General features: G+C 37.3%; 1 protein-coding gene and 1 pseudogene across 1 annotated transcript in view; one reads left to right on the forward strand and one right to left on the reverse strand.

Annotated features, from left to right (window-relative positions):
- Positions 1–15,132, reverse strand: part of MINDY2 (MINDY lysine 48 deubiquitinase 2) — a 165,098-nt gene that overhangs the window by 47,540 nt on the left and 102,426 nt on the right. The gene's annotated exons all lie outside the window — the stretch shown is intronic.
- Positions 13,189–13,660, forward strand: LOC122151680 (annotated as a pseudogene).

The following is a 15,132-nucleotide window of genomic DNA, read 5'->3' on the forward strand; positions in this document are numbered from 1 at the left end:
ACGGAAGTAGGATTGCCCAACCTTCCTTCCGAGGAGTGGCTGGTGGGTTTGAACCGCCAGCCGTCTGGTTAGCAGGCAAGGGTCTTAGCCACTATGCTAAAGATATTAATTACAAAGAGAAAAATATGTTACATATCTTACATTAATCAAGCAATCAAAGGTTTACATCAACTACAATGTAAGAAATTGGTATCTCATGTCTCCTGATATAAGGCACTGAGAAAGACACATCAACAAGTCTTAGTATTCCTACTAAAAATGTTTAACATGTTACTAATTATGAAGAAATATTGGATAAAATTCAAATTGAGAGACATTCAACAAGATAACACATATGTCTTCTAAAATGTCACAGTCACAAAATGTTACAAATGTTCTAGAATAAAGGAAACAAGAGGGACATGACATTTAAATGCAACCTTGTGATCCTGGATTGGATCTGGGATCACAAAAAGGACATTAGTGGTACAGCAGGCAAAATCTGAATAAGGTCTGTACATTAGGAAAACTATTTTACCAACTGTTAATTCTCTGATTTTTATCATTGTACTCTTGTTATATAAGACAATGACTTTGGTTTCAAGAAAATCAAAGTGTGTATTTCAAGAAATACAGAGTTATTTAGAGGAAGCCATCTTGTAAGCAAGTTATTTTCAGTTTAGGAAACACAAACCAAGTGTCTATCTATGAATGAGTATCTATACACATACATTAATATATAGGCATAGATATAGATAGATGATACCAAACAAACAAACTCACTGCCATTGAATCAATTCCAACTCATAGTGACCGCCATTGGGTTTCCAAGGCTGTAAATCTTCATGGAAGCAGACTGCCCTATCTTTCTTCCGCGGAACTGGTGGGTTCAAGCCACTGACAGCCAAATGCCTTAACCACTACATCACCAGCACCCCTTAGACTACATACACACACACACACACACATATATTATAATATATATGTATATATAAATGTAAGTATATGAAAAATTAAATGTGTGTGTAAATTGGATAAGGATGGTGTAGTTCATTCAGTGGCAGAATTTTTGCCTTCTATGCAGTAGACCAAGGTTCAATTCCTGGCCAATGTTTCTTAAGCTTAGCCATCATTCATCTGCCAGTGGAGGTGTGTGTCCTGCTATGATGCTGAACATGTTTCAGTAGAGCTGACAGACTAGGAAAAAAGACCTGGCAATCTACTTCTGATAATCAGCCAACGAAAACCCTATGGATCACAACAATCTGATCCTCTTAAGTAGACTCAACAGCAGCAAAGAAAGGTAACAAGGGAATCTGGGTTAAAAAAGGAAATGGAAATTCCTGATACTATTTTTTGTAGCTTTGTTAAAGTCTTAATTTAAAAGTAAATAAATCACAGCCCAACTAATCTACCACAGCCTATCTATCACACTGATAACAGCTGGATAAAATACAAAATGCAATTACCTGAGGACTCAGAAATGTTAATAGCAGTCAAACTGGGGACAGAAACCAAACTTGAATAACCAGTACAGAGGGTAAGTTTCCTAGGGTTGTTTTTCTCTTCTATTTTTATTGTGATTTGAGTGAAAGTTTAGAGAGCAAATTCACTTTCCATACAGCAGTTCATATACACTTTTATGACATTGACTGCAATTTCCCACAATGCAACAACTCCCCCTCACTTCCTCCCCATAGTTACCTCTCCCCTGTGTTCTTCCTTCCCATGCACTCCTGCCCCCCTCCCAGCTGTCTCCCTGTGTATACACAGCCCTTTTTTCTCCCATAACTGATCTCCCCAAGGAGAAATGTAAATATTCTGCTCATGTGCCTGTCTTTTGTTTAGCTGGAAATCATAGGAGTAGGTTTTATTCCAGATCTGAAGGGCAGCTAGAGGCCATAGTCTCAGGGGTTCTACCAGGCTCTATCAAGCAAGCCTGGTCCCTTTTTTTTTTTTTTTTTTTTTTGAATTTTGTTCCACTTTTTTCTCCCACTCTATCCAGTATCTCCAACACAGAGCCCCTTCTGAGTGATTGACAGGGGTAGCCGGGCACCATCTAGTTCTAGTCTTATAGCCTGATAGGCTGAGGATCACATGGTGTGCCCAATCCCTTGGATTAACTGTTCTCAAGCATCTTTCGTTTTCTTCATTCTTCTTTGCTCTGGACAAGGAGAGACTCATTGTTCCATCTAGATGGACGCTTGCAAGCTTTCAAAATCCCAGTCACTACTTGCTAAAGCAGGATGTGGAACAATGGTTTGTGTAGTATGTTATGCCAACTGAGTTTGATGTCGCCTGTGACCAAGGTCTTAAGCCCACAGGTCCAACTACTTGTTCTCCCTGGGTAGCTGGCTGTGGCTAAGAAGTGACTACAACCTTGTTCCTCGTCAGCTCTACTATATACGTGGGAATTCTTATAGACCATACAAATACACTGGTTGAAAACTGTCTACCAACCCTATACATGGTCATGGGCACACCTCCCCCTGCATATACATACCTAATCATTCAACCTGTCCACCCATCTATCCACCCGTATATCATGTTTGCCATCACTGACAATGCAGTACTACATGTGCAAAAGGGTTCATCTTTGTTGTCTGTACCTCCCATGCACTTCTCTGTCTCCCTCTTCCTCAATGCCACCATGTTGATCACTCATATTTGGTAAAATCCCTTCTCTTCACCCTAATCAATACTTGTCTCTACCTATCTAGCAGTGTTCCCTCCCCTCCCCTACCATCCCTGGTAACCAAGAAAGAAAATTTCCTTCCATATATAAACCTTCCCTTGACTTTTTACAATAACAGACTAATACAGTATTTGTTCTTCTGTGACTGACTTACTTCACTCAGCATAATGTTCTCCAAGTTCATCCACATTATGTGGTGTTTTGCAGGGTCTACGTTATTCTTTAGGGTTGCATAGTATTCCACTGAGTTTATGTACCATGGTTTGGTTATCCATTCTTCTGCTGATGGGCAACTAGGTTGTTTCCATCTTTTTGCTATTGTAAATAGTGCTGCGATGAACATGGGTGTGCATATATCTGTTCTCGTCCTGGCTCTCACTTCTTTAGGAAATATACCTAGTAATGGGATTGTTGGGTCAAATGATATTTCTAATTTCAACTTTTTAAGGAATTGCCATACTGTTTTCCACAGTGGTTGCATGATTTGACAGTCCCACCAGCACTGTATTAGAGTCCCAATCTCTCCACATCCTCTCTGTTGTAGTTGTTGTTATCTGGCATGGAGTCAGACCCAACTGATAGTGACCCCTCCCTGGGTTTTCAAGGGTATCTATCACATCCTCTCTAGCATTTGTTATTTTCTGTCTTGTTGAACTTTGCTACTAGTGTTGGGGCAAGATGGTATCTCTTTGTTGTTTTGATTTGCATCTCTCTACTGGCTAATGATCATGAATATTTCTTTATGGTTTGCTGGCCACCTGGATATCCTGTTTGGTGAAGTGTCCATTCATGTCTTCTGCCCATTTTTTAATTGGACTATTTGTCTTTTTGTTGTTGAGGTGTTGGAGTTTTCTATAAATTTTAGAGATAAGTCCCTTGTCAGATATGTCATTGCCAAATAATTTTTCCCAATCTGTAGGTTCTATTTTTACTCTTTTGGAGAAGTCCTTGAAGCACATAAAAATTAATTTTTAGAAGGTCCCATTCATCTACTTTATCTTCTGCTGTTTGTGCATTTTGAGTTATTATTGATAGTCTATTTATACCATATATGAGAACCCTTAAAGTTGCTCCAATTTTTTTCTTGAAGAAATTTATAATTTCAGGTTTCACATTTAAGTAGTTGATCCATTGGAGTTAGTTTTTGTGTACGGTGTGAAGTACAGATCTTGTTTCACTTTTCTACAAATGGATATCCAGTTTAGCCAGCACCATTTGTTAAACTATCTCTTCCCCATTTAATAGATTTCAGCCCTTTGTCAAAAATCAGCTGACCATAAGTCAATGGATCTATTTCAATGGTTTCCAATTCTATTCCACTGGTCTATGTGAGCTCTGGCAGCATAGTGCCTAAGGCACTTGACTGCTAACCAGAAGCTACTTCTCGGAAGGAAGGTTGGGCAATCTACTTCCGTAGTGATACTGCCTTGGAAACCCAAGGAGGGGTTGCTATGAGTCGGGGCCGACTCAATGGCACATAACATCAACAACAACATGTGTCTGTCATTGTACCAATACCAGGCTACTTTGACTACTGTGGCTGTATAATAGGTTTTTAGATCCAGGAGTGTGAGACCTCCTACTTTGTTCTTCTTCAATAATGCTTTGCTTATCTGAGGTCTCTTTCCTTTCCATATAAAGTTAGTGGTTGGTTTTTGCATATCCTTAAAAACATTGATGGGATCTGGATTGGGACTGTATTGAATGCATAGATTGCTTTTGGTAGAATTGACATTTTCACAATGTTCAATCTTCCTATCCATGAACACGGTATGTTCTTCCATTTATGTAGATCCCTTATGGTTTCCTGAAGTAGTCTTTTGTAGTTTCTTTGTACAGGTCTTTTGTGTCCTTGGTAAGACTTATTTCCAAGTTTTTTATTTATTTTTTATTTTTGGTAGCTATTGTAAATGGTATTGATTTCCTAATTTCTTTTTCTGCAATGTCTTTGTTGCTGTAGAGAAATCCAACTGATTTTTGTACGTTGATCTTATATTCTGCCACTATGCTAAATCTCTCAATTAGTTCCAGTAGTTTTTTGACTGAGTCTCTCGGGTTGTCTATGTATAGGATCATATCATCAGCAAATAGGGATAGTTTTACTTTATCCTTACTAATTTGCAGGCCTTTGGTTTCCCTTTCTTGCCTTATTGCCCTGGCTAGGTTTTCCAATATAATGTTGAACAGAAGTGGTGATAGAGGGCAACAATGTCTGGTTCCTGTTCACAAGAGGAATGGTTTCAGTCTCTCTGCATAGAGAATAATGTTGGCTGTTGGTATTGCATATATGTCCTTTCCTATGTTGAGGAATGTCCCTTCTATTCCTATTTTTCTTAGAGTTTTTATCAGGAATACCAAAAAAACAAACTCACTACTGTCAAGTTGGATCTGACTCATAGCGACCCCTCCTTGGGTTTCCAAGGCAGCATCACTACAGAAGTAGATTGCCCAACTAGCCTTATGGTTAGCAGTCAAATACCTTAGGCATTATGTCACCAGAGCTCCCTCTTCCTCTTTTGCTGAGAGTTTTTATCAGGAATAGGTGTTGGATTTTATCAAATACCTTTCCTGCATTGATTGTATTGATACAATCATGTGGTTCTTTTCCTTTGTTTTATTTATGTGATGGATGATGTTGATGGATTTTCTAATGTTGAACTATCCTTGCATACCTGGCATGAACCCTACTTGGTCATAATGTATTATTTTTTAGGTATGTTGTTGGAGTCTATTGGCTAGGATTTTGTTGAAGATTTTTGCATCTTTACTCATGAGGGATATTGGTCTATAGTTTTCCTTTTGAGTGATGTCTTTGCCTGGTTTTGGTATCAAGGTTATGCTTGCTTCATAAAATGAATTTGGAAGGAACCCATCCTTTTCTATGTTCTGGAATAGTTTGAGTAGAATTGGTGTCAGTTCTTCTCTGAATGTTTGGTAGAATTCTCCAGTGAAACCATCTGGACCAGGAGTTTTTGTTGTTGTTGGTAATGTTTTTATGACCTGTTCAATTTCTTCTTTTGTTATGGATCTGTTCAATTTTTCCACCTCAGTCTGTGTTAGTTTAGGTAAGTAGCGTGTTTCTAGAAATCTGTCCATTTCTTCTGGATTTTCAAATTTGTTGAAGTACAGTTCTTTACAGTATCCCATTATCTTTTTTATTTTGATCAGTTCTGTTGTGATGTCACCGATTTTGTTTCTTATTCATGTTATTTGTATTCTCTCCCTTTTTTCCTTTTTTAAATTTGCCAGGGCCTGTCAAATTTATTATCATTTCAACAAACCAACTTCTAGTCTTGTTGATTTTTTCTATTGTCTTTCTGTTTTGTGTCATTGATTTCTGCTCGAATCCTTATTACTTCCTTTCTTCTGGTGACTATAGACTTTTCTTGGTATTCTTTTTCTAATTGTTGGAGATGTGGGTTTAAAGTGTTGATTTTGGCTCTTTCTTCTTTTTTGATATGTGCATTGATTGCTATAAATTGGCCTCTGATCACTGCTTTTGCTATGTCCCAAAGATTTTGGTATGTTGTGTTTTAATTGTCATTTGAGTCAAGGAATTTTTAAATTTCATTTTTCATTTCTTCTATTACCCAGTCATTCTTAAGGAAGGTGTTGTTCAGTTTCCATGTGTTTGCTCTTTTTCCATTTATCTTCCTATTGTTGATTTCTAATTTGATAGCACTGTGATCTAAGAAGATGCTTTGTAGTATTTCAATGTTTTTAAATTTACTAAGGCTTGCTTTATGGTTTAATATATGGTCTATCCTGGAGAATGTTCATGTGCACTGGAAAAGAATGTATATTGTACTGTTGTTGGGTGAAGTGCTTTGTAGATGTGTATAAGGTCAAGTTGGTGGACTGTATTGTTTAGCTCTTCTGCATCTTTGTTGAGTTTCTTTCCAGTTCTATCTTTCATTGAAAGTGGTGTATTAAAGTCTCCTACTATGACTGTAGAATCCTCTATTTGTCTTTTCATTTCTGTTGATGTCTCATTTATGTATTTTGGGACTCTTTCATTGGGTCCATAGATATTTATTATAATTACAGATTCTTGTTCAAGTGATCCTTTAACCATTATATAGTGTCTTTCCTTGTCTGTTATGGGAGCTCTGGTGGTGTAATGCCTTAAAGCATTTGACTGTTAACTAGAAGGCTGATGGTTCAAACCCACCAGCCACTCCTTGGAAGGAAGGTTGGGCAATATACTTCTGTAGTGATACCACCTCAGAAACCTAAGGAGAGGTCGCTATGAGTCAGATCCGACTCAACAGCAATGAGTTTTTTGTTTGTTTGTTTGTTTTGGTCTCTTTTGGTGGTTTTTGTCTTAAAGTAAATTTGAACAGAAATTAATATTGCCACTTCTGCTCTGTTTTTGGTTGCCATTAGCTTGTATATCTTTTTCCAACCTTTGATTTTTAGTCTATTTTTGTCTTCGTCTCTAAGGGGTGTCTCTTATAGACAGCATATTGGTGGGTTATGTTTTCTCTTCCAGTTTGCAACTCTCTGTCTTTTGAATGGTGCATTTAATCCACTGACATTTTGTAATTATTGACAAGTATGAATTAGCTGCTGTCATTTTGTTATGTGTTTGTTTGTTCATGGTGTTCCTTGTTTCTTAGTTCCATATAATTTTCTGTGTTGAGCTCATTTTGTTTACGAATCATGTTATCATTTCCTTCGTTGCTGTTGTTTTAGCATTTGCTAAATATTTGTGCTTGTCCTCTTTTTTATTGTGATGTGAAGGTTTATCATTTTTTTTTTGAGGTTACCCTGTGATTTATTAATTTTTTTCCCCAAGTTTAGAACAGTCCATTCTATCTTGCAACATTCTTGACTTCCTCATCATTTAGAAGTTCCATAACTACACTATTTTTTCCCTCTTCTTGGTTTGTAGTTGTCCTCATTTGCCAATTGAGCTCTGTGGTTCCCTGTTTACCACCTTGTAAGCTTATTTTACTTTAGATACTTCCACAACTGTGTTGATTTCTGGGTTGTCATCATGTGCATTAATGGTCGGTTGTTTGCTATTACTGGTTCTCTATTCAATGGACTCCTTTTAGTATCTCTTGTAAGGTTGGTCTGGTTTTAACAAATTCCCTTAATTTCTGTCCTTCATATTTGAGGGAAATTTTTGCTGGTTATATAATTCTTGGTTGGAAATTTTTCTCTTTTGGGGTTTTATATATATCATCCCAGTGCCTTCTCACCTGCACTCAGTTTCTGCTGAGAAATCAGAGCTTAGTTTTATTGGTTGCTTTTGTAGGTAACTTTTCATTTTTCCCTCCCTTCTTTCAGGATTCTTTCTTTGTCTTTGGTTTTAATGACTTTGATGATGATGTCTTGGTGATTTTCTTTTGGGGTCTATCCTGTCTGTGGCTCATTGGACTTCCTGAATGGATATATTCTCATCTTTCATCACATCAGGGAAGTTCTCTTCCAATAAATCTTGGATAATTTTCTCTGTGGTTTTCTTTTTCTCTTCCTGTTCTGGAATTCCAACTACACATAGGTTATTCCTTTGATGGTATCCCATATGGACCTCAGATTTTCTTCATTTTGTTTTGATCTTTTTTTGGATTGATCCCTTTCCAAAGATGTATTCAGGTATTTGTCTTCAATCTCATTAATTCTGTCTTCCATTGATTTGATTGTACTTCTTTGCCCTTTCAATGTGTTATATATTTCTAACAATTTAGTATTAATCTTCTGGATTTCTATCTGTATATTTTGTATCATTTCTAATTTTTCATTTATTTGTCATTTTGTTCTTTTATTTTCTTCCAAAACCGTTCTAGGGTTTTGTTGGTATTTTCTTTAATTTTGTCAGTGTTTCCCTTGATCTGTCTCTCAATCCACGGAAGGTACCTAAGTATAATTCTTTTGAATTCCTTATCAGAGAGTTGAAGTGCTGCATCTTCCTCAGGGATGTGTTCTGGGTCTGCATCCTGGTCCTGAAACATTGTGACTTTTTTGTGTTTATATTTAATTGGTGATTGTATGTTGGAGTGATTTGCCCAAGATTTTCATTTTCTTTGTGAGATCTTTTTTTTTTTTTTTTTATGTATCTGAATAAGCCAGATACTGTGCTCTGTTTGCTAGCTGGCAGCACTTATACACTCACTACTTGTCTCCCTCTTGAGTGTAATAGAGAATAAGAGTGGCTGCACAGATCTCTGTTAAGTGTTTGTGAACGGCAGTTAAGGGTGAGTCAGGCTCTTCTTGGGGTCATGTATCATTGGTCAGTTGGTGCAGAAGGAAGTGGTGCTCTCACTCAGTAAGTGGAGGTGCAAGTGTGGTTGCCACATATGGGCACGGTTGCTGTCTCCCAGTCAGTTAGACAAAAACTACAATCAAAAAACCATCAAAAAAGTAAAAGCAAGAGGATAAACAACACACACCACATAAACACTCAGGAACAATCACCAAAAATGAGAGAAAGGAAAAAAGAAAAAGTGGAAAGGCACTAATGAGAGAAAGTATATAAAGAGCCAAACGAAATATGCATAGCAAAGGGGGGTGACAAAAAACCCCCACAATATCTGGGGAGGGGGAAATAAGAGAAAAGAGGTAAAGTAGGAGAATAATGAAGAAAAAAAATGGGAAAAATGCAAAAGAAAAATAAGGAATAGGGAGAACCACAAGAAAGAAAAAAATGTGAACCAGGAACAGGGAAGAGAAAAACAGCTAAAAACTAGAACCTGGGAAGGGAAGAACAAAGAATAATACTAAAAAGGACCAAAAAAAGAGAAAAGAAATGAATAAATAATAATTTTTAAACAGACAAAAGCAAACAAACTAAAAAAAGGTAGGAGGATCTGGATGGGGCAGGACACCCAGGCTCTGTCAGAGCACACAGACTAGGATGGAATTCCTGCCAGCCCAGAATGTGGGTGGGAGTGAGGGACGGCTGCACCTCCATTCACCAAGTGGGTATGGGGTATAAGAGTAATAAGGGGAATATGACACCTTTCCAGTCCTCAGTGTCCAGTATGTCCTTGTAGTCCCTGGCAAGCGGAGCCAATTCTTAGATCCCTGCAATCTGAGAGAAAGCTGTCACTTTAAATATCCAAAATGGTCAGACCACTTTTAAACATTCAAAATGACTATGTACTCCAGACAGCCTAAAGTCCACAGCTCAGCCTGTCTCCCTCTTGGCTGCTTCCCCTTTTATTCACCAATCACCAGTGCAGTCCTCCATGCAGTCGCTGGCTTCAGGGCCTATTTTTAGGTCAATTCTTTGATCCTGACATCAGCTGGCAATATCCAAGCTGTCTGTGACGTCAGATCACTGACAGATCAGAGCTCTGTATATCTCCTTTTTTTGGTGTTCTATTAATAGGAGTTTAGTCCACTTCTTTACCCTTCCTTTCAAAGCTCAGGGCTCCAGGACTATCTTCTGTATCTGTGTTAATTGGTTCTCCTTTTCTTTGTTGAAGAGGGTCCTTGTAGTTTGTCTGCCTATTCTGCCATCTTCTGGTCACTCCTATTTTTCTTCTTTTATCTTTTGGTTTTGAATAGATGGTGGTCCCAGGTCAGCAGGTCCAGAGTAAAAACTCAAGAGAGAAACTGTCCTTTTTGCCAGAAGATCAGATAAAGGGTTTGTGTAAGCCAGAATGCAGAGAGAATCCTCATTCAGAATGCAGAGAGAATCCTCATTTTCTTCTTCTTTCTCTTCATGGTCTGAAGACAGGTATCCTCAGTCATAGGATACAGCAACAACAGTACTAGTACCTAAAACTACCTTTCTGGAACCAGGTCTGCCAAGTATGGAAGAAATCCTTGTTATTTCTTCTGTTGTCTCTCACTGCCCTGAGGGTGGCCTCAACTTAAATTCCAAAAAGAAACCTAATCTTTCTAGCCAGGCAGAGATGGGGAAAAGGGGGCCTGGAAAGGCCCTCTTGTATGGGAGAAAACATGAAGATGACACAACTGGACAAAAGGATCCTCTAATTCTGTGTATGAACTGACTGACAAAAGTCCCATACTTAGCCAAACATCTATATGCAGTACAGCAAAGCCTTTGGGATTGGAACTATGAATGGCAAACAGACACTTGAAAAACTCAACTTCATTAATCACTAGGGAAACAAATTATAACAACAATGAGCTATCACTGTGCAACTACTGTAATACACATACAAACAAAACTGTAATAATGCCACGGGCTAGTGAAAACATATAGCAAGTAGAACTTTCAACTGCTAGTTGAAATGCAAAATGGTACAGTCACTTTAGAAAACAGTTTATCAGTTTCTTTAAACATCCACCTACTACATGACCCAGCAATCCCACATTCGCATTTACCCCCAAAAAACTAAAACTTATATTCATCTAAAAATCTGTATGTGAATGCTTTATTGTCGTTATGTGCCGTCGAGTTGGCCCAACTCATAGCGACCCCTCCTTGGGTTTCCGAGGTGGTATCACTACAGAAGTAGATTGCCCAACCTTCCTTCCAAGGAGTGGCTGGTGGGTTTGAATCGCCAGCTTTCTGGTTAGCAGTCAAGTACCTTAGGCACTACACTACCAGAGCTCCTATGTGAATGCTTAAAGCCCTTTTATTCATAATCACAAAAAGCTGGTAACACAAATGTCTTTCAAGGAATGAATGGATAAACAAACTGTAGTACATCCATACAACGGAATGCTGCTCAGTAATAAAAAGAAATAAACAATTGACACATACCACAGCATGGATAACAGATGAACAGCAAATGCATTATCATAAGTGAAAGAAGTCAAACTTAAGAGGACTACATACTGCGTGATTCTATTTATGTGACAATCTGGAAAAAGCAAAAACAGATGGAGAACAGATCAGTGGTTAACAGGTGTTGGAGGTAGGGAAAGGAGCCGACTACAAAGGGGCAGTATGAGAAAATTGGGAGAAGTGATGGAACTTCTTGGTTTGAGAGGTGGTTAAATAACTCTTATTGGTGATGTTTCTAGGTGCCATCAAGTCACTTCCAACTCACAGTGACTCCATGTGACAGAACAGAACTGGTACATACAGTTTTCTTGGGTATAATCCTTATGGAAGCAGACCACCAGGTCTTTCTCCATCGGACTCACTGGGTGGGTTCAAACCACCAACCTTTCTGTTAGCAGCTAAGTGCTTAACCATTTATACCACCAGGGTTCCTTAACTCTATACATTTGTCAAAATTCATAGAACTGTACATCCAGAAGTGAATTTATTGTACATAAATCAATAAATAATCAAAAGAAAAATCACTTTGATATAGCTGTTATAAATACAGTATTGTATTTACAGTATTGTTGGAATACAGTGGGGTAAAGTAGAAGAATGGAGGGCAGATAGAAATCTACTGCAGTAGTCCACAAGAGATGATGTGGCTTGAAGTATGGTAATAGCAGTGGTTGAGTGCAAGATATATTCTGGGAGAAAAGTTAATAGGACTTGCTGAGAAGCTAAATATAAAAGAGATATATCAAGGATGATTCCTAGGTGTTTGACCTTATCAGCTGGGTAGATGATGATACTATTAATTGAGACAGGGAAGACATGTTTGGTTAGAAGGAGGAAGTGGAAACAGAATTCTGTTTTGGACATGTGGAGTTTCAAGTACCTATTAGATATCCAATGGAGATGTCAGGTTAGCAGCTGAGTCAGTAAATTTGATGTTCTGGGGAGAAGTCAAGGCTGGATATACAAATTGGGGAGTCATCAGCTTATGGAGATATTTACGGCATGGGGCTGGATGAGATCACCTAAAGAGAGAAAGTTAATGAAGAAGAGAGTAGGACAGGCCATCCCTTAACACATTTTTTAAAAGGTATGATAACACAACTGATTAAATTTCACTTTTATCTCACTGAAGCTATACAGTCTATAGCTGTAGTCTCCTTGATTAGATTCCCAAATCTTTTTAGCTATACAGAAAAGTCTGTCATATAAGGAAGATGGTTTTCATGAATTACATACTAATTTTACCTAAATTTATCCTCAGAGGCAGGAAATTAATATTTATTAAGCTCACTGTTTTAAGTATTGTTATAAGTTCTTCATTTACATTATTTCATTTAATCATAATAATGACAGATAAAGTATTACTATAACTCATTTTATAGATAAGAAAATGAGGCTTGTTAAGGGTAAGTAACTTGGACCATAAATCTATAAGGAACCCCAGAACTTGTAAAGTATAACTGCTCTTAAGAAAAACATATTAAAGAAAAATAATAAGTAAATAAATTGTTCCAGATACATGCAAAGGAATCCATGGGTGTGTATGTGTGAGTGTGTGAGAGAGAGACAGAAAAAGATAGAGTCAGTGTGTATGTGAGTCTGTGTTGAGGAAAAGATGACGTTAGGAGAAAGGTAAAGTTGGGGAGGAGAAGGGAAAGGAACACAGAAATTACTCTAGTTTATCAGAAAGTCAAGCCAAGACTGGTTTATATTTCCATGGTATTTATACTATGGGACTACAGGAGATTATCAAAGCACAGAATATTAGCATAAACAAGAATACAGATAAGGCCTTTTTACAAAGATGGCACCAAAAGCAAAGAAAACCCCTGCCCCCCCGCCCCAAGACTGAAACCAAAGCACAGGCACTGAAGGCCAAGAAGGCAGTGCTGAATGGCATCCACAGCTACAAAAAAAAGAAGATCCACACGTCACCCACCTTCTGATGGCCTGAGGCACTGAAGCTCTGAAGACACCCCAAATATCCCCAGAAAAGCGCTCCCTGGAGAAACAAGCTTGACCACTATGCCATCATCAAGTTCCCCCTGACTACTGAGTCTGCCTTGAAAAAGACAGAAGACAACAACATACTTGTGCTCATTGTGGATGTCAAAGCCAACAGGCACCAGATCAAACAGGCTGTGAAGAAGCTCTATGACACTGATGTGGTCAAGGTTAACACCTTGATCAGGCCTGATGGAGAGAAGGCGGCATACGTTTGTCGGGTTCCTGACTATGACGCTTTGGATGTTGCCAACAAAATTGGGATCATCTGAACCAAGTCCAGCTGGCTAATTCTAAATATAAATTTTTTCACCACAAAAAAAAAAAAAAAGAATACAGATAAGAAGAGTGATTTAAACACAAAGTTTTCCTTTTTTTGTTTTTCATTTGAAATGAAAAAAAAAATTGTCTGAAGGACAAATGTGTGTGTATCCTGTCTAAGGACAAACCTGAGTAGGAGGCTATGTGCTAGGAGTTTTAGGGAATGGAAAGATAAGATTCTGAGCAATTATCCATACCTTTTATTTTAAAAATTTGTTTCTGAGATTCAAGGATAATGAGGCCACAGAGATTTTCTGTAGGGTAAAACAAGATAGTTTAAAGTCCATGTTTCAAGTCGGTAATTAAATGATACTTTCTAAACTTTAGCATAAAACTAGCAATAAGCTATAAGAAGTAATGATTTATGCCATGTGAAAAGAAAAAGATGATCATTTCATCCATTATATTTTATTCAAATTATATTTTATACAGTAATATAGGGTATACTGAAAACTTTTTGGAAATTATATTTAAGGCTTTTGTATAATGAGAAAATAACCTTTCCAAACTAACTAATTCATGGAATTAAAAAGCAAAACCACAGATATCTGGAATAATATTTTAGAAATAATTGTGAAAAAAAATCAAAACTTTACAAATTTAGTCTGAACTGGAGAATGCAATGAATGCCTTAATAAAAACCAAAACACTGTTAATTTCACTTAAGAACATTTTGTTAGTATCTGGTGAATATACTGTATGGCATACAGTCTATGACCTAGTAATTCCACTCCCACAATAAAAAGAAAAGAAATATTTACATAAGTTCCCAATGACATATGTACAGAAGTGTTTATTGCAACACTATTAGCAGTAAAAAATAGGAACCTGAATGTTCATTAAAAAAACAATTAAAAAATAAGGTTATATTCACATAATGAACATGTATCGATATGTATAAATTTCAAAAAAATCCTGTGAAAAAAACAAGTTGTAGAAAGATAATAAAGTTGAAAAAATTTAAAAACATGCTCACTATATTGTTTATAAATGCACATCTATACAAAAAAATGATAAAAACATTCTGAGTAATGATGAATAACTTCTAACTCAATTACTGGTCACCTCTGGGGTAACCTCGTTCAGTTGTGCATATAGGGTAGCTATGAATTCTGTTGCACATAGGGTTGCTATGATTCAGAACCAACTTGACAGAACCTAACAAAAACTGGGGAGAAACGAAGGCAAATAGGCTTGGGGAGGAAAACATACAGTGCTTGAACTACATTTGTTCATTTCTAATCAAAAGAAAATATGGTAACGATTAACTTTTGGTAAATTTGGGAGGTGAGGAAATAGGTATCTGTGATGTAATTTTCTGTATTTTGTCTTAAAGTCAATTTGATCAGAAATTAGTATTGCCACTCCTGCTCTCTTACAGTTGCCATTTGCTTGATATATCTTTTTCCAACCTTTGATTTTT

The sequence above is a fragment of the Orycteropus afer genome, unplaced genomic scaffold, assembly GCF_000298275.1.
Source record: "Orycteropus afer afer isolate SDZICR_OR568_19922 unplaced genomic scaffold, OryAfe1.0 scaffold00015, whole genome shotgun sequence".
Lineage (NCBI taxonomy): Eukaryota > Metazoa > Chordata > Mammalia > Tubulidentata > Orycteropodidae > Orycteropus > Orycteropus afer.